Source organism: Chiloscyllium plagiosum, chromosome 18 (assembly GCF_004010195.1).
Source record: "Chiloscyllium plagiosum isolate BGI_BamShark_2017 chromosome 18, ASM401019v2, whole genome shotgun sequence".
NCBI classification, from domain to species: domain Eukaryota; kingdom Metazoa; phylum Chordata; class Chondrichthyes; order Orectolobiformes; family Hemiscylliidae; genus Chiloscyllium; species Chiloscyllium plagiosum.
In genome coordinates, this window is record NC_057727.1 from 27,061,793 (window position 1) to 27,084,614 (window position 22,822).

Here is a 22,822-nt window from a genome sequence, read left to right on the forward strand (position 1 = left end):
TGCTGTGCTCTTCCAGCACCACTAATCCAGAATCTGGTTTCCAGCATCTGCAGTCAATGTTTTTACCTACCTGAATGTGATGTGATATTAGTGTTTGTACCAGAATACTTCCCATACCTTCAGCAGGTATGTTTCAGCACTTGAGGATTGCCTTGTGTACATCTGTGTGGGATTTGCTCAATTACTTTACAATTTCTTTGCTGACTTTCACTGCTGCCTCAGCTTTTCCATTTGACTGAGACAGTGTGGAGATAATGTGTCGTGTTAACTTTCCCAAACGTTTTATAAAGTGGCTGAATTCTTCACTTGTGAACTGAGGGCCATTGTCACTCATCACAGTGTCAGGAATACCATAAAATTAAAGTATAACTTCAGGCATTCTATCATCTCAATAACATCAATTGGGCCATCTTCCAGTTGCCAGAATAATGGTTTATGGTGACAAGATAAGCACTTCCTGTGTGAGAGGAAAGGTCTAAGCCCAGTTTTATCTGTGGTCTTTCTGAGATTTCATTTTTAATCTGCAACTTGACACACTTCCTTGGTGACTTATATGGATGTGCTTTACCACCTCTCCTTTCAACTCCTATTTCCTGTATACCATCTTCAAATGTTAATGTAACCCTGAGTGTGCAAAACACTGGTGTGACTACAGGAGCATCTTTGATGCTTTTGGGCCATTTTTCCATCATAACTTATTGGAATACTTGAAGAGTTGCATCATGTTGATATGAGCAAAGCACTTGTCTGTTGGAACAAAAAGAAAATGCTGGAAAATCTCAGCAGGTCTGGCAGCATCTGTAAGGAGAGAAAAGAGCTGACGTTTCGAGTCTAACTGACCCTTTGTCAAAGCTAAACAAAGGGTCAGTTAGACTCGAAACGTCAGCTCTTTTCTCTCCTTACAGATACTGCCAGACCTGCTGAGATTTTCCAGTATTTTCTGTTTTGGTTTAAGATTCCAGCATCCGCAGTAATTTGCTTTTATTACTTGTCTGTTGGATTTCATGTCTCCACTGGGTTCATATGTTCTAGAATATTTCAAGCTGTTACTTCATGTCAGATCTGGAAGATTTGACACTCTGTCACTGAATTCTCTACTTTCTTCATCAGGAGTGCTGCTTTTGACAGAATCCTGTGCTGTACATCTGTTTCTGTTGCTGTCGCTGTCATTGACATGTCCAGATAATATCTCTATAACTGAAGTAACATTATACATGCTTTACAGCAAATAGTAGCAGCTTGAGGAGAATTCTTCAAAGTGGCTTATGGACAGCCTCAACTGTCACTTTGACTCTTCCAAGTAGGATTTGATTAAAATGTTCACAAGTTAGATATAGAATGTAGGGAAATAGATGTTGACATCTTGAAAAATGTCATATTACAGAGGAGGAAGTACTGGATGTCTTGAAACTTATAAAAGTGGATAAATCCCCAGGACCTGATCAGGTATACCCTAGAACTCTGTGGGAAACTAAAGAAGTGATTGCTAGGCCTCTTGCTGAGATATTTGTATCATCAATAGTCACAGCTGAGATGCCAGAAGACTGGAGGTTGGCTAATGTGGTGCCACTGTTTAAGAAAGGTGTTAAGGACAAGCCAGGGAACTACAGACCACTGAGCCTGATGTCAGTTGTGGGCAAGTTGTTGGAGGGAATCCTGAGGGACAGGATGTACATGTATTTGGAAATTCAAGGACTGATTAGGGATAGTCACCATGGCTTTGTGTGTGGGAAATCATGTCTCACAAACTTGATTGAATTTTTTGAAGCAGTAACAAAGAGGATTGATGAGGGCAGAGCAATAGATGTGACCTATATGGAATTCAGTAAGGCATTCGACAAGGTTCCCCATGGGAGAATGATTAGCAAGGTTAGATCTCACAGAATACAGGGAGTACTAGCCATTTGGATACAGAACTGACTCGAAGGTAGATGACAGAGGATGGTGGTGGTGGAGGGTTGTTTTTCAGAGTCAGAGCAATAGATGTGACCTATATGGAATTCAGTAAGGCATTCGACAAGGTTCCCCATGGGAGAATGATTAGCAAGGTTAGATCTCACGGAATACAGGGAGTACTAGCCATTTGGATACAGAACTGACTTGAAGGTAGATGACAGAGGATGGTGGTGGTGGAGGGTTGTTTTTGAGAGTGGAGGCCTGTGATCAGTGGAGTGCCACAAGGATCGGTGCTGGGTCCATTACTTTTTGTCATTTATATAAATGATTTGGATGTGACCATAAGAGGTACAGTTAGTAAGTTTGCAGATGACACCAAAATAGGAGGTGAGGGGACAGTGAAGAAGATTACCTCAGGTTACAACAGGATCTTGACCAGATGGGCCAATGGGCTGAGAAGTGGCAGATAGAATTTAATTCAGATAAATGCGAGGTGCTGCATTTTGGGAAAGCAAATCTTAGCACGACTTGTATACTTTATGGTAAGGTCCTAGGGAGTGTTGCTGAACAAAGAGACCTTGGAGTGCAGGTTCATAGCTCCTTGAAAGTGGTGTCGCAGCTAGATAGGATAGTGAAGAAGGCATTTGGTATGCTTTCCTTTATTGGTCAGAGTATTTGTTGATTACAGGAGTTGGGAGGTCATGTTGCCACTGTACAGGACATTGGCATGGATAGGGTAAATAGACAAAGTCTTTTTCCCTGGGGTCAGGGAGTCCAGAACTAGAGGGCAGAGGTTTAGGTTGAGAGGGGAAAGATATAAAAGAGACCTAAGGGGCAACTTTTTCACACAGAGGATGGTGGAGGCTGGTACACTTGCAACATTTAAAAGGCATTTGGATGGGTACATGAATATGAAGGTTTGGAGAGATATGGGCCGGATGCTGGCAGGTGGGACTAGATTGGGTTGGGATATCTGGTCGGCATGGATGGGTTGGACGAAGGGTCTGTTTCCATGGCGTACATCTCTGACTCTAAAGTCAATGGTCTTTCCAATCTGAAAATGGCATTGCTCCATTTGTGTTAACGACCTGGATGTAAATATAATTTACTGAGGCATTAAGTTTGCTGACTGTAAAGTGACTTCTTGATATATATATATCACAGTATTTCAGAACTACTTGCTTGATTTTAGAAAATGCATCTTCAATACCAGTGCACACCCTTGGCATGAGATGGTCTAATGCTAGGATGCTGAAGTAACTCAAGAGAGTCTGTCACTAGATGTAAATACTACATGTTTTTATAGTTCTGTATTTTAGATTGTGAACTAAATGTTATATGAATTGTGGAGGGGATTACTTAAAGCACTTTATAAAGTAGGTTTCCCACACTCATTATAAGTGCTGTTTACACTGCTCTTTGTTCAATCAGTGGAAGGGAGGTTACAGCAGACTTGCTGGAGCCAGGGGCTTACAAAAGGAGATTCATCTGACAACAAGTAGCTGACTGGTCTTTGGTGTATTAACCAGTTATCAATGACAAAGGCCTTCTGCCTGCCAATGGTTATATGATTGGCTGGTGGGTAGCTGAACAGCTTGTGGATGTCAATGCTAGACCGAATGAAACCGGAACACAAGGAAGTGTCATTCTCTCCACAGTTTTAAAAAAACAGAAGCATGGAGAAAACCAAAGTATTTTCCTCAGTAGTTGCCATAAGCTGGTTCCTCTCATCAATAAATTGGAGATTTTATCAGTTGTGAACCAGTCACACTGTGCCTTATTCAGGCAATTGAAAATACCTCAAGAAGAAAGATGAAAGAGCAGCAAGTCCTGGCAAGCAAAAAGAATCATTTCAGCAAACTCTGGGGACACAGATGATTGAACTGCCTTTCCAATTTTCCTTCCATCCATAATACCAATGTGTGTCTGTATGTATATATATAGGTCTTAGATTTTTAATTAGTAGAGTTATATGTCAACACGTAAATACATCATAATTACCTGCTGTAATACATAGAATTTGTAATAAATTGGTAATAATTAGTCATTCTTGTTATGTACAGAAATGTGATCTGTGCTTTCTGTCAACCTCAGTCTAAAAGTCAGGGAAATTGGGGAATTTTGTTACTTTGATAAACTTTTAAAGTTTGTGATGAAGTCTAGGAATAGTGGAAGTTGATTTCCAGTGCACTAACCCAGGGAAGCATGGCATGGAGAAAATCTGTACAATCCAATAAAAATGTTCCAAATGTCAAAATTCTCATGCAGAATCCAGGATTTAAAAAAATTATATACATTCATAGGATGTGGGCATCGCTGGATAGATCAGCAATTATTGCCCATCTCTAATGACCCTTGCAGAGAGGGTGGTGAGTCGCCTTCTTGACCTGCTGCATGGTGGTAGTTACACCAATTGGGCCTTCCAAGACAGGATGGTATGTGCTTTGGTGGAGCATTTGAACATGGTGGATTTCCCAAGCATCTGCTTCCCATGTCCTTCTAGATGGTAGAAGTCAAGAGTTTGGAAGGCAAGGCCTAAAGGCCTTTTGCCTCGGTGACTTTTGCAGTGCACCTTGTACATGGTAAACACTGCTACTATTGTGCATCAGTGGTGGAGTGATTAAACATTGAAGGTGATGGATGGTGTGCCACACAAGTGGGCTGCATTATCCTTTGCCCGAAATGTCGATTTCGAAGCTCCTTGGATGCTGCCTGAACTGCTGTGCTCTTCCAGCACCACTAATCCATATCCTAGATGGTGTCAAGCTTCTTGAGTGTTGTTAGATCAGCACCTATCCAGGCAAGTGGGGAGTATTCCATCACTATCCTGACTTCTGTCTTGTGGTCAGGCTTTAGAGACTTGGGAGGGATGAGTTACCACACTGAATTCTGAGCCACTAGCATACACTTGTAGCCACAGAACATGGAAGTTTGCCAAATTTATTGGATTTATCAGAGCAACCAGCTGCACCCAGACTCATCTATTGGCAATTTTGTCTCTCAGCTGTAATTTGCCTTGTCTAAGTATAAACATTATGTTTATCCTCAAAAGGTCCAAAAACTGACTTCAACTAACATCCTCTGTTAAAAGCTCAGGAAACCATATTAGGTGAACTTTTCCTGTAACATCAATATTGCAGTAAGCTGCCACTTTCAGGTCAGTGTAAATCAGTCAACTTGTGACGGACTAAATTTCATGTTCCAGTCTCAGTGATATTGTTAACTTCCAGTACAAACTTTCTGCTTTTCATTCTTTTTCCTTCTAATACATGTAGATTACATTAAAAAGCTGACCTCTTGTGGAAAATCAGGTGAACTGAGAATGTGACTTCTTTCAAATCAATAAGCATTATAAGAACATAAATGAGGGTTTGGCTAATATCAATTTCATTCTATTCAATTGCCAGTCATTCTTTTAATGGCTAGACACAATTGTAATTTATTAATTAGACTTGGCTCAAAGAAGGATTTGTCTTCCTTCTTGGGAATTGATCTTCGTTGTGACAATACATCTTATAAAATGACATTGTCATCCCAGAGACAAGAAGTAGTTAAAACACAGCAAGAAGGGAAGGACAAAGACAACCAGGGAAAACAAATAGGATCCTATCTTAGGACAAATATTACTCAGCCAACCACTTCTGAGTTTGGATTGATGGCTATCCAACTAGTCCCATTCAAACAAAAGTGACATGGCTGGAAAGCCTGTACAGAGCAAAGAGTCGCCCTCTTTTTTATTAGCAACTTTCGTGTTTCACAAAGTGCATGGCAACCCATGAATAAATATTGTTGCTCTGTATCTCAATCTGCAGAGGAACTCCCTTACACAATCCTCACCCCACGCTCACACATTATCCCCTAGTGCACAGCCCAATGACATATCCATCTTGCTGCCTATTCCAACGTCAAGGAGATGTATCAAGTTAACAACATCAGATATTTCGTCCAAATAACTATTTCATTTCTTAAAATGCAAACAGCGCTCTAATCATGCATCATTGTAGTTTAGACATACCTTGAAACAATTCCATTCAAACTGTAATAAAACAAACGTGCAAATCAAAGATTCCTCATTGAGCTAAAACAAAAGTGGTCAGGTAAACATTTCAGGATTCTTCCCCTTCTTTACCCAGTCTTGCTGTTACTTTTCCCAGTCTAGTTAAACATGCCCATTAACATTATTCTGTTGCATGTTTTTGCAATGGGACCTCCAATAGATGGTGACGATGAAGGAGTGGTGAAATGGGCACTCTTTGGCAAAAGCATGGCATTCATGGAAAGAGGGCTCATGGGGATAAGTAAGAGACAGACAAAAGATTCCTCAACCCAATGTAAACACCAGAACATCTCATCTTCAGACTAGACACTTTACAGCCTTCTGGACTTAATTTGGAGTTCAACACGGTTAGCACTGCTGCCTCAGCGCCAGAGACCCGGGTTCAATTCCCGCCTTAGGCAACTGTCTGTGTGGAGTTTGCACATTCTCCCCGTGTCTGTGTGGGTTTCCTCTGGGTGCTCCGGTTTCCTCCCACAGTCCAAAGATGTGCAGGTTAGGTGAATTGGCCATGCTAAATTGCCCGTGGTGTTAGGTGAAGGGGTAAACGTAGGGAAATGGGTCTGGGTGGGTTGCTCTTCGGAGGGTTGGTGTGAACTTGTTGGGCTGAAGGGCCTGTTTCCACACTGTAAGTAATCTAATCTAATCTAAATACTTCATATTCTGAACAAACTCCCACTTCTTCCAGCTTGTTACACTCTGTTATCATGTCCTGTCTCCCCTTCCTCCATCCCAGTGGGACTGTCTGTCCTTTCAAGTCTGGCAGGAGACATACCATTGTTCTGCCATTCTCACAATCCAATCACTTAATCTGAACTATCAACATAATTTCTCCACTAGCACCCTACACCCATTATCCCCACACCATACCCCCGCCCAAACTATAGTAAAAAAATTGGTGTCCCCTCCACACTTCACTTCAGCACTGATGAAGAGCCACCTAGACTTGAAACATTGTCTCTCCATGGATGCTATCTGATCCGCTGTGATCTCCAGCATTTGTTGGTTTCAGTAAACAGTTCCTTGTTGAACTTTGATTTCCCTTCATGTTTGTAGTGACCTGTTGAAAGGGGAAGGAAGAATCCCTGCTTCATAATTTTTGAGCCTTCTATGTACTCAAACATCACATTACTTTCATGTGATGCTTTTACCCCTCTGTCCCTTTTCCATTATTAGATGCTGCACGTGAACACCCGGAAACATAATAACCTTTGGATGTAGGTTTGCTCGCTGAGCTGGAAGGTTCATTGCCAGATGGGCGGCATGGTGGCACAGTGGTTAGCATTGCAGCCTCACAGCACCAGGGTCCCAGGTTCGATTTAAGCCTCGGGTGACTGTCTGTGTGGAGTTTGCACGTTCTCCCCGTGTCTGCGTGGGTTTCCTCCGGGTGCTCCGGTTTCCTCCCACAGTCCAAAGATTTGCAGGTTCGGTGAGTTGGCCATGCTAAATTGCCTATAGTGTTAGGTGAAGGGGTAAATGTAGGGGAATGGGTCTGGGTGGGTTGCTCTTAGGAGGGTTGGTGTGGACTTGTTGGGCTGAAGGGCCTGTTTCCACACAGTAATCTAATCTAATCATGTTTCATCATCCTACTAGGTAACATTTTCAGTGGACCTCAGGTGAAGCACTGCTGATGGAGTTCCAGTTGGATCAATCAACAAACACATCAAGCTAGACCCCATCTACCACCTCCTGAGAAAAGGAACAGGAAGTGACTTCACAACAGGAAATGACATCACAACACAAAGAAACCCAAAGATATATATAGAAAGCAGGAATTTTCAGCAGTGCTTCGCCTGAGGCCCCCGAAGATGTTACCTAGTAGGGTGATAAAACGTCTAGAAATGAACCTTCCACCTCAACGAGCAAACCTACATCCAATACCTCAAGCTGAGGTACAAACCTTCTCAAAACCTGCTAACATAATAACCTTTATATTGTGCTTCACAATCTCTCTCCACAATCTGACCCAAGTACTACCTAACCCCAGCCTCCACCCTCCACCCAATTACCCTAGCCTCCACCCGACCACCTGACTACCCTACCTTCCATCTAACCACCCAACTATCCCAGAGCCTGCACCTACTCACCCAATTACCCCAAACTCCACCCGACCATTCAACTAACCCCCTTCACCCAACTGCCTCATCCTTCAATTGATTACTCAAAAACCCCACCCTCCACTCGACGACCCAACTACCCCATGTCCTGATTGATTAAAATTTGTGTGGTTCCAGTCAATAAATTGGTGGCTGGGGATCAGGTGAGTGCGCCTTGTCTTCGCCCTTCTAATGACTGTTTACAGGTGCAGCAATCAGCAATTCTTGACTACTAAAATTAGCATGAGGGGGAGGTATGGAAGAGTTGGGATGGGGAGCAAAAGCAAAAGATTCACAGTCAATCCGTTTGTAGTTCCCATTTTATGGTACCTGTCAGGATGAGTGGAGAAGGTGCAGAAGGTAGAAATTTTCCAGCATCTCTGATGGCCTTGACAGGACCAGGTGCCACCGATCCTGTGCTATTAGACCACATCATTTATTGGACCATTACTTCCAGAGTGCTGAGGGAATTCAGGCATATTAGTCCTCTATTGGTCCTCTGGCTTTCCACTTAGTTGGCTGCCACCTACTCCTGCAAGATTGACAGCAGAATGTCAGATATAGCACTTGATATGCCTGCCATAGCCAAACATATGTAGATATATGGAGATGGACTGTATTGTGTGATTGGAAGCCATGTGACTTGTTATAGACCATGCCAGACCCCCTCAAAACATTTCAAGAAATGTCCCACAGCCTAACTTTGCTCGTTGTTTTACGCAAGTGTAATGTGGAAATTCCAGGAGTGATGCAGCTGGTCAAACCACCTAATTTTAAATAAAAATAGAATTTATTTACAACATTACCGAATGAAACACAAACAACAAAAAACAGAATACTGAATGATTTAACCTATCCCAACTTAATGGTGCTGTTCCAAATATTTGCAACAATTCCCATAAGCACTCCTTGGCACAAAAAGTATAATCAAGCATAGGGTCTTATAGGAGAGAAGTCAGAGAGAGAGAGAGAGAGAGCGAGAGGGTCAGCATGGACCTGCTTCTCTTGGGACTGGCAGGTTCACAACCCGGTGAAAGTGAAGACTGCAGATGCTGGAAATCGGAGTCTAGATTAGAGTGGCGCTGGAAAAGTATAGCAGGTCAGGCAGCATCCAGGGAGAAGGAAAATCGATGTTTCTGGCAAAAGCCCTTCATCAGGAATAAGGCAGGGAGCCTCCGGGATGGAGAGCCCCCACCCCCTCCCATGAGACTCCCTACCTCATTCCTGATGAAGTGCTTTGGCCTGAAATGTCGATTTTCCTGCTCCTCGGATGCTGCCTGACTTGCTGTGCTTTTCCAGCATCACTCTAATCTCAGCTTGCCAACCCTACTGCTTTCAGTGAATAGCCAGACTGCCAAAAACCAAACCAAACCACAGAAAAGCTGAGTTGGGAGAACTGGCCAGTTCTCTTTTATTATTTTTATTATTTTAAACTTGAAAGCCTTTTTTCTAAGGCAGTATCTGATAGCTGTAATCAAATTGGCCCTATCGAAACCCATCGAAGCCCAGACAATTCGGGACCTGTTGTTTTTGCCACATTCTGAAAAACAAACCAAGGACAACATAACTTTGTTAAAGGAACAGCATCATCACATCTCCCCTGTTTAAAAAAAAATCCATCAATATCCAAGGATGACTTCAGTTTAAAACCCCTTAGTCCTAAACTATTAGTGCTCTATAACACACACACACACATTACATTGACTATAAGCATGCAAATATGCACTTTGGAAGTAGTGGTCCAATGAATGATGGGGTCTAATAGCACAGGACCAGTGTCACTGAATGCTTCCATTTCTCATTCAAGCCTCGACAATGTATCAACAATCACATTTCCTCAACCTACCATGTGCTCAATTGTCAAATTGAATGGCTGTAACAACAAGCTCCATCTAAACAGCCTGGCATTGTTGTTCTTAAATTTCTCCACAAACTTCAATGAGTTATGGTCAGTGTACATGATTGTCTCAGATATGTTACTGGTAACATAAACATTGAAGCTGAAAGTCTCCTTCTCAACTGTCAAACATTTCTGCTGATGAAAGTTCAATTTCCTGGAGAGATAGCCGATAGGTCTTTCTAATTTCTTTCATTTTCCTGTGAGAGCACAGCACTAACACCCACATCACTCACATCAATAGCCACCTTGAACGGCTTTGTGTAATTAGGTGTAGGTAATACGGGGGGCAGTGGTTAACACAGCTTTCAGGCTGCCAAATGCCTCTGACAGTCCGCTGTCCATTGAAATTTCTTGCCTTTTTTAGCAACTCAGTGAGTGGAGCAGCCACACTGCTAAAATCTTGTATGAGTTTTTGATAAAATTCATTCAATCCCAGGAACCGTAGTACTGCTCATTTTGCCGGTGGTATGGGAAACTCTCCTATTAACTTTGGTTTTGTATCCCGGGGGGGCTATTTTTCCATGTCCAAAAGCATGGCCCAGAAAGGTGACTTGCACATTCACTTTTAGCCAGGTTTATCACCAAGCCTGCGTTCCAAAGTCGATCGAACAAGTCCGATAAATGTTGCAAGTGTTGCTTCCATGTGTGACTAAAAATCACCAGGTCATCTATATAAACAACACAGTTGGGTAATCTGGCAATGACCTTATTGGTTAGTCTTAAAATGTGGCTGGTGCATTTTTCATGATTTTAAACTGATAAAGTCCATTCAATATTACAAAAGCTGAAATTGCCTACGCTCTTTTTGACAAAGGTCAGACACTGGTCAGTATCCTCTGAGCAAGTCCAACTTAGAAATATAAGTTGCTTGTCCCACCTTCTCAACACAGTCTTCCAAATGCGGAATCAGATATATATCAGTCTTTGTGATAGTCCACACCTAACTGTAGGGTACCATCTAGTTTTGACACCATTACGATGAGTGAGCTCCAGTCACTGTAACTCACTTTGATTATGTTGTCTTGGAGCATGCGATCACTGTCCTCTTGAACGTGTGCCAACTTTAGAGAGTTATGCCTATAAAGATGTTGCTTAATCAGAACAGCATCTCCTGTATCTACATCATGCATAATTAGATTAGTAATTCCCAGCTTATTTTCATATATCTTCCTGTGTGATAGTAGTAAATCTGACATGTCATTTCGATTTTCCTCTGAAAGATAACTCAGTAATTTATCCCAATATTTGACAACTTCCTCATTGTCCAATTTAATTTGAGGAATGTCCAATTCAGAGTCCCCTGAACTTGGTTCTTCCCTCTGTGTTGTAACCAGTAACACAATGTCCTTTGGCTTTCCTTCCCTGTCAAAATACCTTTTGAGCATATTCACATGACGCATTCTGTGAGATTTCTTTCTGGCTGGAGTCCTTATCAAATAGTTCACCTCACTCAATTTCCTTTTGACTTGATAAGGTCCACTTACCCTTGCTTTTAAGGGTTCACCTATCACTGGAAGTAATACTAACACCTTATCTCTGAAAGCAAAATTGCAAGTTTTTGATTTCATGTCTGCTTCCTGTTTCATTGTATGCAGTGATACTTTTAAATTTTGCCTCACCAATTCCCTCGCTCTATTTAATTGTTTCCTAAAAGTTGACAATTGTTCAAATATGTGGTCTCTGACTTCTGACTTAATTTTTCCTTAATCAATTTTAATGGTCCTCTGACTTCATGCCCAAAAACTAATTCAATTGAACTGAGTTTGATCGATTTATTTGGTACATCTCTGATTGCAAAAAGTACAAACGGAATTCCCTTATCCCAGTCTTTTGGATAGTCTTGACTATAAGCCCTCAACATGGTCTTTAATGTCTGATGCCACCTTTCTAGCACTCCCTGCAACTCTGGATGGTATGCAGTAGATTTGAATTATTTCATTCCTAAGCTTTCCATAACTTCCTTGAATAGTTTTGATGTGAAGTTTGACCAGTTGTATCTCTGTATGTAGTCCATATCTACTGAAACATTTGAGTAATTCCCCTACAATACTTTAAGCTGTAATTTTGCATAATGGCATGGCCTCTGATAACAAATACTGAATCCCACTTTTTGTTTTAGGTAGAGGCCCTACGTAATCAATTAAGACCCTTGTAAAAGGTTCCTCAAAAGAAGGAATAGATATTAAATTTATGGGTTTTTATTACTGAATGTGGTTTTCCAGTTACCTGATGTATGACATGTTTGGCAAAATTCAACTACATCCTTGTGCAATCTGGACCAGTAAAAATGTTTTTGTATTTTAGATTGTGTTTTTCACACTCCTAAATGACCCCCTACTGGTAGCTCAAGCGTTACTTGCAACCCATTGTTTCTATAACCGACTGGCAATATGACTTGATGAATTTCTGCCTATTTCTTATCTGCCTGAATATGTGATGGCCTCCATTTCCTCATTAGGACATCATTTTTAAGATAATAACATTCAGGGATACTAATGGATTCTTTTTCTGTATATGCCTTTTGAAACAATTGATTAAAATTTTCATCTTTCTGCTGTAATTCAGTTAATTCATCAGAGCTAAAAATGTCTACTGGTTTGTGTCAACCATTTGATCAAACAGGGGCTCTGCTAATTGCACACCAACTTTCTTATCTATATTCTTTGATAACTCCTGTTTAACTAGTGCCTTTGTGACCTCATTACCACACAGTTAGGAAAGATTCCAGGGTATGTGTCCTGGAATAGTTTAGTTGCCTGAGTTTTCCACTGGCTTTTCAACCACAGTAGGCAGCACTCCTACCTGTGAACCAGCTATTTAATTACAAGGACAAGTTGTATTCCTGGAGCTGAGAGTTTGTCCAGTACTCCTACCATGGCTTCTCTACTCTTCACTGACACGCTAATCTTACTTTACATAATTAAGCACTTCTTGTCTCGCTGTGGATTCCCGTTATTCACACCCTTTCTGGCAATAGTCCTTCAGAAGTACATATTTCCTCATCTTTCAACATCCACACATTGAGAGGATCCTGTATCTCTTCATATTGTAACCTCTCCACCTGCTGCTCCGAACCTATGCGAATAAACTTTACCTTTGCAGGTATATGGTTTAAGAAGATCTTTCACTTCCTCTATAACCAACCTCTGACCAGGTTGTACATTCTGGTGTAGCTTTCTAACCACCACTGTGTTTTCTGTTATCACTCCAACAAAATTCACTGCCTTAGCCTGTTTTCCTACATCTGGTTTCCTAGTGTAACCCACCAACATTGTGATTTCACGTGGCCTACTTTATTGCAGTGAAAACACCAGGGCTTTTTAATTTCTCTTTCCTCTTTTTACTCTGTGGTAAGTTATCCTTATGATCTTCACCGAGTTCTCACTACTTCAGGAAATGAATTGTTGAACTCTTGTCTAAGTGCCAATTTCTGAAGTTCAAACTCCCTCTCTTTCTTCCTTTCCACTCTCTCCTTTTCTCTTTCATCTCTTTTACTTTTTTGTTCCACTAAAGTAATTTGTTCTTTTTACCCTTTCCTCTGCTTTTAGTCACAATTCAAACTGTTTCATTTTCTGTTGAACTTCCCTTGTTGTTTGCCTCTAACTCAAGCTTTTCATTTTCAATTGAATTTTAGCCAGCTCTAAAGGTTCTGATGGTGTTTCTAACAAATTTAGATGCTGAGCTATTGCTGTAATTGTCTCAACTTTCCTCACAGAAGGAGGCAGCTCCAACCCCATCTTGTCTGCTAATTCTAGCAGCTTGACCCTAATCACCTTTTGCAAATCCCCCTAGATCCCTTCTTCCACCCACAGAAAACTCTTGGTAACTGAAAGAGCCATTGCTATCCCAAGTACTGTTTAAACCAACTGAATTCAACACCCATAAACTACCATTCACTCTCTTCAAGTCCAAAAACCCTAATCCCAATCTGGAACTATAGAACAAATCCCACAAAGAGCCCATAATCTGTTACGGACCAGGCCGGACCTTCTCAACCATTTCAACTAAATGGCCCAGATCCTAACTTTGCCAGTTGTTTTTAAGCAGGTGTAGAGCAGATATTCCAGGAGTGATACAGTTGGTCAAACCACTTTTTAAACAAAATAGAATTTATTTATAAGATTACCAAAAGAAACACAAATAAAAGAGAACAGAATGTCAAATAACTTAACCTAACCGAAAACCCAACAAATCATCCTAACTTATTGATGCTGTTCGAAATACTTGCAACAATTCCCATAAACACCCCTTGGCACAACTGGTATAATCAAGCACAGGGTCTTACAGGAGAGAGGTCAAAGAGAGAGAGAGGATCAGCACAGACCTACTTCTTTTGGGACTGGCAGCTTCACAAACCCTACTGACTGCTTTCAGTGAATAGCCAGACTGCCAAAAACCAAACCAAACCAGAGAAAAACTGAGCTGGGAGAACTGGCCAGTTCTCTTTTATTATACACGTTCGTTTTTTAACCTTGAATGCCTTTTTCCTGAGGCAGTATCTGTTAGCTGTAATCAAATTGACCCTAAAACCCATCGAAACCCATGCTTTTCGGAAGTCATGTTTTTACAACTTCCTGAAAAAATAACAAGGAGCACATAACTTTGTTAAAGGAAGAGTATCATCACATGCCAAAGTGTCGTATAAGGATTTTGGGGATAGGAGATGTTGCTGGAAAAGTGATTTGGGTTGGTGCAGTGAGAGGCAGGTGGGAGAGGGCTGTGGTGTGCTGATTTATTCTGTCACCTTGGCCACTTGTGTGAGGTCATTAATTGCACTGCTGCTTGGGGGCACGGGGAGCAGGGTGTAACACTCTAGACTGTTACCGTCCTTGTTCATTGCCCCCTCTCCCTTCAAGACTGTGAAAGAGCTGCAGGCCATAGTGAGGCTGTGACATCTCTCCAAGCCTCCCTCTCTCCAGGAGAGCAGGGATCGCTTTCCTACGTGTGTGCTCCTAAGTGAATATCCAGCAGCCTGCAGCTCCTTTTATGGCAGCTGCCCCTTTAGAAAGGGAAAGCTGCCTGGAGCATGAGGAGAAAAGGCTTTGGTTAGGCCACTGTTGGAATATTGCGTGCAATTCTGGTCTCCCTGCTATAGGAAGGATGTTGTGAAACTTGAAAGGGTTTAGAAAAGATTTACAAGGATGTTGCCAGGGTTAGAGGGTTTGAGCTATAGGAAGAGGCTGAATAGGCTGGGGCTGTTTTCTCTGGAGCATCTGAGGCTGAGGGGTGACCTTATAGAGATTTATAAAATCATGAGGGGCATGGTTAGGGTAAATAGTCAAGGTTTTTTCCCTGGAGTGGGTGAGTCCAGAACTAGAGAGCATAGGTTTAGGGTGAGAAGGGAAGGATTTAAAAGGGACCTGAGGGGCAGCTTTTTCACTCAAATGGTGGTGAGTGTATGAAATGAGCTTCCAGAGGAAGTGGTGGAGGCTGGTACAATTACAACATGTAAAAGGCATCTGGATGGATATATGAATAGGAAAGGTTTAGAGGGATATGGGCCAAGTGCTCACAAATGGAACTAGATTAGGTTAGGATACCTGGTCGGCATGGACGAGTTGGACTGAAGGGTTTGTTTCTGTGCTGTATGTCTCTATGACTATAACTGCAATACACAGAGGTTGTGGTGGGGGGAATGCAGGTTGCAACACTCCAGACCATACATGGAAATGCATGGATGGTTTTTCTATCTTACCATCTCATTCAAGTCCTAAGCGGACACACCATGAATGGTGGAATTTTTATCCCTAAATATGCACTAAAGTAGACCCAAAAGAATTCAATTCCAAGGACTTTATGCCCTAGTAACTATCAATAAGACTGAATTTTAATTTAGACTGTTTAAATACAATTCCTCATGAATAGGAAGCATAAAGTAAGTGATTTAAAAACGGCACAAAAACCTAATTTTGCATCTAATGTCAAATCAGAGTTATGAAGAGTGACCGGAGGATTTAAATCAGTTTTCATTGTTGAGAATGGATTAATGGGCCCCATTCAGGGACACGCACCGAACATAGCAGGCTGTCAAAATGTAACCTTTAAAAAGCTGGCATGGAAGCATCCATACTCTCTACATATTTAAATCAACTGTGGATAATTTTAAATTGCTCAATAGGACCCAGGGCAGCTCACTCATACAGCTTTTAAATCAGGTTTGACACCTCACTGGACTTAAACTCCATGCAGTGTCAACACCAAATAGTGTGAAATCTTACACTGTGAGACTCCAGTGAGTCCTCGTAAACTGTGGAACCCTGAAGCTACAAATTTAGGAACAAACTCTTCGCACTGTATTTTACCTATCAAAGTGACTTCCCACTTGGTACAGTCAAAATGTTCACAATTAAGAATTCAGTAGGAAATGAATAGATTCCTGTTTGCTCAGTAGGAAAATGGTGATACTTTAAATGCTAAAACAAAAAGGGAGATTAAAGTAATCTCTACAGGATATATTTTTCCTGCATTATGAGATGTAGAACAACCATTCAGCCCTTCAAGTCTGCTCTCCCATAAAATGAGTCATAGTTCATCTGACAATCTTCTACTCCACCCGACAAATGTCAGTATATATTCTACATTATTACACTGAGAGTTTCATACAAGTTTCATACATGGCAGCTTTTACATATATAGAACCCCTATCCTTAAGAAATGTCCCAAGAAATTTGACAAATAGGTGTTAAGATGCAAATGCTAAACCATGGAGAGATTTGAAAAGAGGAACTGAAAGCTTGGTTGACACCAAAGATTTCTGAGGAAGTGTTTAGAGGTGATAAGGAGGTGAGGAGGAATTCATAAAGAGAATTCCTTAGGTAGCATCAATTGAAGATCAGATTTTGCATGAAAATAAATTGAAGAAGAAAATTTAGCTTTGCAGTTAACCAAGGCTGGAGTTTCACCAAAAAACAAAACAGTTCCCTATGAGTTTGCTCAGTTCAAGGTTTATGTAAAGACCTGTAGCTCAGGTGCAGGTTGCCATGGTTGGGGGTAAGTTCGCTGAGCTGGGAATTGATTTGCAGATGTTTCGTCCCCTGTCTTGGTGACATCTTCAGTGCTTTGGAGTCTCCTGTAAAGCGCTGCTGTACTGTGTCTTCTGGGATTTATTTGGTTCCATTCCTGCTGCTTTTGGTTGCCGGTTCTGGTTGTTCCTTACAGTGGCAGTATATTGGGTCAAGGTCAATGTACTTGTTGATAGAGCCCATGGATGGGTACCATGCTTCTAGGAATTCTCTGGGTATCCTATGTTTACCTTGTCCTATGATTGTTGTGTTGTCACAGTCAAATTTGTTGTCCCTGTCATCTGTGTGTACGGCTACCAGGGACAGCAGATCATGGCCTTTTGAGGCTAGTTGATGTTTGTGGAAGCGGATCACTAGTTGCCTGGCTGTTTGTCTTGTCCTAGTGTTTTGTGCAGTCTTTGCATGGAATCTTGTAAATTACGTCACTCTTGCACATGATGGGTATGGGGTCTTTTGTCCTGGTGAGTTGTCTGAGCATGCCTGTCGGTTTATGGGCTGTCATGAATCCCAGTGGGCAGAGAGGTCTGGCTGTCAGTTCCGAGATTTTTTTAATGTAAGGTATCGTGGCTAGTGAGGTGGAACGTAGCACATTGATGGTTCTAGCAGAGTGGAAGAGTAGTTTGAGCTCAAGGAGAAGGCCCATATGATTCAGGAATATGTAAATACATACAAAATAGGAGCAAAGTAGGCCATTGGGCCCCTTGGGTCTTCTGCACAATTCAATAACATGGTGTCTGATTTGTTTGTGTTTTAAGTTCCACATTCCCATCTAATCCTGAGAAAGTTTCATTGCTTGCCTAGCAATAACCTATCCACCTGTACCTGAAAAATATTCAATGACCCTGCCTCCACCATCTTAGATTAGATTAGATTAGATTAGATTACAGTGTAGAAACAGGCCCTTCGGCCCAACAAGTCCACACCGACCCGCCGAAGCGAAACCCACCCATACCCCTACATTTACCCTTTACCTAACACTACGGGCAATTTAGTATGGCCAATTCACCTGACCCTGCACATCTTTGTGATGTGGGAGGAAACCGGAGCACCCGAAGGAAACCCACGCAGACACGGGGAGAACGTGCAAACTCCACACAGTCAGTCGCCTGAGGCGGGAATTGAACCCGAGTCTCTGGCGCTGTGAGGCAGCAGTGCTAACCACTGTGCCACCGTGCCACACACACGTGACAGGTGGTCTTCTGTGACAGGTGATCTAAAATCACTGACCATCTGAGAGAAAATGAATCTCCTTTCCTGTCCTAAAATGATGATATAATTTTTAAACAGTGGCCCAGAGTTTTGGACTCACCTACAAGAGGGAATTTCATTTCACATGTAACTTGTGTAGATCATTCAGGATCTTATATACTTTCATCAACTCATTGCTCACTCTTATAATTTTCAGACCACGTCCAACCATTCCGCTAAAGCCAACCCCTCATTTCAGATATCAATCTGGTAAATCAATCTCCCCTAATTCACCTCCAGTGCAATTATGTAATTCCCTAAATAAGGAGAGCAAAACTGCACAGACTATTCATGATGTAATTTCACTAATTTTCAGTAAAACTGAAGCATAACCTGCTTACTTTTCTGTTCAATTCCTCTTGTAATAAAGAATAGCATTCCATTAACCTCCTTAATTATTAAATAACATTTTGTCACCAGCTCGCACAACTCCAAGACCACATAGATGCCCATATTTTAGTTTAAAATACTAGTCTGAGACCCACTTTTCTCCCTTTCAAACTGAATTTAAAATTCAGTCATATTATGGCTGTTGCTACTTAGAGATATCTTTACTCTTAGGCCATTAATTGGCTTTGTATCATTGCACAATACAAAGTCTAACATATCTGCTCTGTGGTTAGTTCCAGATTGTGCTACTCTAAGAAAGTATCTAGAAAGCATTCTACCAACTCCTCATCCAGAGTACTTTTGCCAATTTGTGTTTCCCAGTTTATAAATAATCACCCATGATTATTGCTGTCCTAGGTCACAAGCACCGAATATTTCATCTTGTGTCCAACAACCACGATGATCTTCCTATGTACCAGATATGACTCCAAACAGCAGGGAGTTTGCCTCTGATACCCCATAGATTCCAAGTTAGATCGTGGCTTCTTGATGCCACACTCAGTCAAATGCAGCCTTGACTGTCGCTCTCACCTCATCTCTAAAATTCAATCCTATTGCCCATGTTTGAATCACGGCTGTAATGAGGTCAAGAGCTGAGTGGCCCTGGCAGAACCCAAACTGGGCATCACTGAGCAGGTTATTGCTGAGCAGGTGCAACTTGATAACACAGTTGGTGATACCTTCCCTCACTTTACTGATGGTCAAGAGGAGACTGATGGGACAGTAATTGGTTGGGTTTGATTTGTCCTGCTTTATCCATATAGACTTACCTGGATAATGTTCCATATTGCTGGGTAGATGCCAGTGTTATAGCTGTAGTGGAACAGCTCTGCTAGGGAAGCAGCAAGCTCTGGAGCACAAATCTTTGAGCGACTTGAGGCTGTTTTCATTAGAGAGAAGAAGGTTGAGAGATGACTTAATTGAGGCATATAAGATAATCAGAGGATTAGATAGGATGGACAGTGAGAGCCTTTTTCCTGAGATGGTGATGGCCAGCATGAGGGGACATAGCTTTAAATTCAGGGGTGATAGATGTAGGACAGATGTCAAAGGCAGTTTTTTTACTCAGAGAGTAGTAGGGGCGAGGAATGCACCGAAACAGTTGTAGACATGCCAGCTTTAAGAGCGTTTAAATGGTCATTGGATAAACATTGGGGTGAAAATGAAATAGTGTCAGATAGATAAGCTTCAAATTGGTTCCACAGGTCGGTGCAAAATTGAGGGCTGAAGGGCCTTTACTGCGCTGTTATGTTCTGTGTTCTATGTTCATTACTATTGCCCGAATATTGTCAGGCCTCATAGCTTTTGCAATATTCACAACACCAGGTTATGGTCCAACAGGTTTAATTGGAAGCACTAGCTTTTGGAGCGCCGCTCCTTCACTCAGTATTCAGTGCCTCCAAATGTTTCTTGATATCATGTGGAGTGAATCAAGTTGGCTGAAGACTAGTATCTGTAATGCTAGGGACTACTGGAGGAGGCCAAGATGAATCATCCATTTGACGCTTCAGACTGCAAATACTTCAGCCTTATCTTTTGCACTGATGTTTTGGGCTCTTCCATCATTGAGGATAATGATATTAATGGAACCGTTTTCTCTCATTTTACACTGTTTCTCAGCAGCAGTACATTGCTGGATGACATCCTTTCGGATTCATACCAACTCTGGTCAATAAATGTCTGCTGTAAGGTTTACAGTCGTTTACGTTCTACCACTATCTCTCTATGATGTATAGCAGAATCATTTGGGGCTTGAGCAGTGTGGGCCACAATGAGATTTGTGGGAGAATTATGTGTGAATTTAGTGCAGCCTACCTCGATGTTAGGAGCAACTTGCTGCACCTTTAATAGATTTTCCAAGTGGTCAGTGAGTTTCTCACTAGGCAGCAGTGAGTTGCAACTTAAGGGAATTATTGCTTGTTAAATGCTTTATTAATGCTACTATACACCACATTAAGCTTCCTAGCTTACCAAAAATGTCAAATAACTAGACATTGAGAAAACTTGACATGGAAACCAGAATGAGTTTCTGGCAAAATAAAATCTGAGCAACCTTCATTTGAACACAGAGCATCTCAGGGCATGCTTCATGGGCATAGGTTGCTCACACCCCACATCCATAGACAGTGGCATCAACATGTGTCAATGAGCCCTCATTCTATATCTCCAGTCTAATTACAGACGCTCAGCCCTTCAATGCTGCACTCTAGGCTGCACTGGTGGCATTCACTGTAATAGTGCATCAGGATATTGCACTCATGGTCATGCACCTGGCTCATGGACTGGATCAGGCTGCATCTCCTGCTGATTTACATGTTGTCATAGTGCTCACTCAATTTGATCCTCCATGGTTGCCCACAGAATCCTGGCCTTGCATTAGCCCTCAGCCAGAGATTCCAGGCTCCCATTATCACAAACGCAAAGCTAGGAAGCCATCCTTGTTGTAAGCGGTGCTCAGTCAAATCAGGAGAGAGAGATTTTACCCAGGGGCTCCCAGCCCAGTAAGTTAAGGGCAGCATCTAATAACAATCCAGAGGCTTGGACACACTCAGCCAACCACTCAGGGCAGTCAAAGTCAAGGTGTTCTCCATATAACGGATGAGGAAGTGAGTGTTGAGCAGCCTACCCCCGACTTGATTCTTTCTGCCTGATTTTCACCTCTTTTCCTTCTGAAAGGCGAGAGAAGGGGCAGGTGTTGCAGGAGAAGAAAGTGGGTGGCACAGCTATTACTTTTGGTGCAGGTGGGGAGTGGGTAACGCAGAGAGCATGCAGGGTCAGTGGTGGAAGGAGGTTTGGTGTGAGAGCAAGTGATGGAAGGCAATAGTGAAATGAGTCTTAATTGGGAACTGGGTACAGTATCTCAGGAAGGATGTGCTGGCATTGAAGGAAGTTTATAAGAACGATCTCAAGGATGAAGGTCTTGTCATATGAGGAGCAGTAGAGGACTCTGAGTCTGCGCAAGATGGAATTTAGAAAGGTGAGGGAATCTGATTGAAACTTACAGGATATTGAGAGGTCTGGATAGAGTCAATATGGAGAAGTTGTTTCCACTAGTTCAAGAAACTAGGACCTGAGGGCATAGCCTCAGTGTGATGGGACAACCCTTCAGAACTGAGATGAGGGGGAATTTCTTCAGCCAGAGGGTACTGAATCTGTGGAATTCATTGTCACAGGGGGCTGTGGAGGCCAAGTCATTGAATGTATTTAAGACAGAGTTAGATAGGTTCTTGATTGCTAAGGGGATTAAGAGTTACAGGGAGAAGGCAGGAGAATAGATTGAGAAACATATCAGCCATGTTTTAATAGCAGAGCAGACACAAATTGGGCCAAATAGCCTAATTGAGATCCTATATCTTATGGTCTTATGGTCAGTAGCAGATATTGACTAAGTGCAAGGTAACAGAGGAAAAATGGTGATACTTAAGCTGGTGGAGCTGACTCAGGTGGCAACCTCAGACCAGGCTGGCACAGTCTGGTGTTGTGGCCTCCCCTACTAGTCCTGGGAGAAGACAGGATCCCATTTCTGTACTGTCTCATCTGACAGGACCTCCAGGTCACTATCTGTCAAGTTTTACACCAATTTTCCCCTTGCCTGCCATATCCCAGGCAAATATCAGGAATCATGAGGGCAGCTCCAGACTGACAGTGGTTGTCCACATGCACATGGCCTTTTAAAAATTGCACTGGCAACAGGGATGCCAGTCTATTCCGGGATTTCGCGGCAGTGGTGAGTTGTTCGGGGAACAGCGAGGGGTGGAGGTGGGGGTGGGTAGCAAGATGGGCCTGGAATCTGACGAGAGGGACGCCATGGGAGTATGTAGTTCATGATGTGGGTTAGGTAAGATATGGTGAGAAAGCTAACTAGGCTTCATAGTTAAAAATTCTCTAAAAATCCCGATAAAACTTGCACTTGGCCAAAATAACCTAACATTCAACCCATAATCTCTTTAAGGTTAATTTTGTTCTTGTATGGAGTTAAAGGCAATCTGTTCGATTGCAGTATGACATTAGAAACCTAATGAAAGTTATTTTTATTATTGCAGAAACAGCACCATTGCATGCTAGTTATACAAATGAAATGTTGTTAAGAATCGAACAAATTGTTTCTATAAGCCACTCATTGCGCCATAACTTTTAGTAGTCTGTAGCTTGTTCATTATAAAACACATTGGCTGCAAATAGTATCATGTTGCAGAGCCCCTGTCTGATTAAGTGG

The 22,822-nt window shown here is 42.0% G+C and overlaps 1 long non-coding RNA gene across 1 annotated transcript in view; it reads left to right on the forward strand.

The window, feature by feature from the left end:
• LOC122558986 overlaps window positions 1-22,822 on the forward strand; it is an 85,627-nt gene that overhangs the window by 50,137 nt on the left and 12,668 nt on the right. The window lies entirely within an intron of this gene.